The sequence below is a fragment of the Sorghum bicolor genome, chromosome 5 (genome assembly GCF_000003195.3).
Source record: "Sorghum bicolor cultivar BTx623 chromosome 5, Sorghum_bicolor_NCBIv3, whole genome shotgun sequence".
Lineage (NCBI taxonomy): Eukaryota > Viridiplantae > Streptophyta > Magnoliopsida > Poales > Poaceae > Sorghum > Sorghum bicolor.
This window is the reverse complement of record NC_012874.2, coordinates 64,885,755-64,888,086: the sequence shown is the minus strand read 5'-3', so window position 1 is coordinate 64,888,086 and position 2,332 is coordinate 64,885,755.

The following is a 2,332-nucleotide window of genomic DNA, read 5'->3' as shown; positions in this document are numbered from 1 at the left end:
GATCAAGGATCGGGACTCCTGGAAGATTAACTGTTGTAGGATTTGGAAAGGAGTGGCCCCGGTCCTGGACTTGATCAGTCCCGAGCTCCCGGAGAGCCAGCCCCGCGCGCCGAGATTGACGCCAGTTGAAAAGGCGCAACGGGCGTGGGACTGGCTCCAGCAATTTGTGAAGGACGCCGGGGAGTTTGCTGGCGCGCATATCCTTAGCATGGTGCGCGCCCACTACCCCCTGGTCGACTTGACCAGGCTGGAGAAGGGGTATCCCAAGGAGGTCGGTCCGCAGGAGGCGGACGAGCTTCGGGGTGGTCTGCTGGACTTGTCGTCGACGGTTATCGGCGACATCAATATATGCGGAACGGCCACTCCCCCTGACCAGCCGGGTTCAGACAGAGCGGCCAGGGAGCTATCGGGCGCGTCTATTGCGGGAGATGGGCGGTCGACGCCTGCGGTCTCGACCAGCCAGGCGCCGGTGGCCCCGACCCCTTCGTCCGGGCAGCAAGGCCAGGCGGGTGATCAGCCCGAGCAGTAGGCCAGTAGTATAGTCTGTAGAAGTAGACTAGTGTCCGCCCGTCTGGGTTTTTATTGTAAACTTTGTATGTAAAGTTTGTAATAAAGTTTGCCTTTGTCATGACTACTATTTTGAGCGCTGTACAATTATCTGAGTGACGTGCCACTGTATTTGATTTTGTAGTCGCTAAGAGCTTTCCGTCGCAGAAGACTTTCCGAGTTCTGCGTGTAACAAAATATAGGCAAAAAAGAAAAACCTTTATTATTGACAGCTATAAGTAATTTACAAGCAAAAAGTTACTAGAACTTATGGATAAAATCGGCGCAGTTTGTCTATGTGCCAAGAGTTAGGCACGCGTGTTCCGTCTGGATATGCCAATCTGTAGGACGTGGGTCGTGTGACATCGGCGACCACAAAGGGTCCTTCCCAGGGAGTGGATAGCTTGTGCATTCCTTCTTGACTTGTTTTCCACCTGAGTACCAGATCGCCGACCATGAAGGAACGGTCTTTAATGTTCCTGTTATGGTATCGTCTGATTGGCGCAAGATACTTTGCTGTTCGAAGGCACGAATTTAGACGCTTTTCTTCCATGCAGTTGATTTCAAGTTCCCTGGTGCTGTCGGCCGTTGACTGGTCAAAGTTTTCAATCCTTAGAGATTCGAAGGTTATATCAGGTGGCAACACTGCCTCGGTGCCGTAAACCATGAAGTAGGGTGACGCCCCGGTGTTCCGACTAGCCTGTGTTCGGAGACCCCAGACCACGGCCGACAACTCTTTCATCCATTGACTAGGTGCTCTGTCGTTCTCGGTGTACAATCTTTTCTTTAGGGCGTCGATGATCATTCCGTTTGCACATTCAACTTGGCCATTTGCCCGTGGGTGAGCTACTGACACGTATTTTATGACTATGCCTCTGTCATCGCAGAAGTCCCAAAATGTGGTGCCAGTGAACTGAGTACCGAGGTCGGTGATTATACTGTTCGGGATCCCAAATCTGTGTATGATTTGATTGAGGAACTCCACGGCCTTCTCGGAGGTTGCTTTTACCAGTGGCATGTATTCGATCCACTTTGAAAACTTGTCGATTAATACGAAGACGAACTTGAAGTTACCAGGGGTCGGTTTAAATGGCCCGATCATGTCGAGCCCCCAGCAGGCGAAGGGCCAGGACGACGGTATAGTCTGAATCTCGTGAGCAGGTACGTGGGTCCTTTTAGCGAAGAACTGACATCCCTCACAATGTCGGACCAGTTTTTCTGCGTCGTTGACCGCGGTTGGCCAATAAAAACCTGCTCGGAAAGCTTTCCCGACCAGCGTTCTGGAGGCAGCATGATTTCCGCAGGATCCGGCATGTTTGTCGTCTAGGAGCTTGATGCCATCATCCTGGGATATGCATTTGAGCAGCACTTCAGAACTTGCATTTTTTCGCATAAGTTTGTCGTCCACCAGTATGTAATTCTTTGATCGTCGAATGAGGCGCTCGTTTTCTGTTTTATCCTGAAAGCCTGACCCGTCCGATATATATCTGATGAATGGGGTGCGCCAATCGCGGTTACTAGTTGTCGGAGTAACGTCGTTTATGAGCATTGCCTCAATAGGTTGCTTTTCGGGCGGGTCTTTGCCCACACTTGGCTCATGGATGTCCTGGATGAAAACACCTCGCGGGATCTGGGCCCGAGATGACCCTAACTTTGACAACGCATCTGCTGCCTGGTTCTTATCCCAGACCACCTGGCTGTACTCTATGCCATAGAAGTTGGTTTCCCATTTGCAAATTTCTTTACAGTAGAGATCCATCTTCTCGTGGGTTGCGTCCCATTCCTT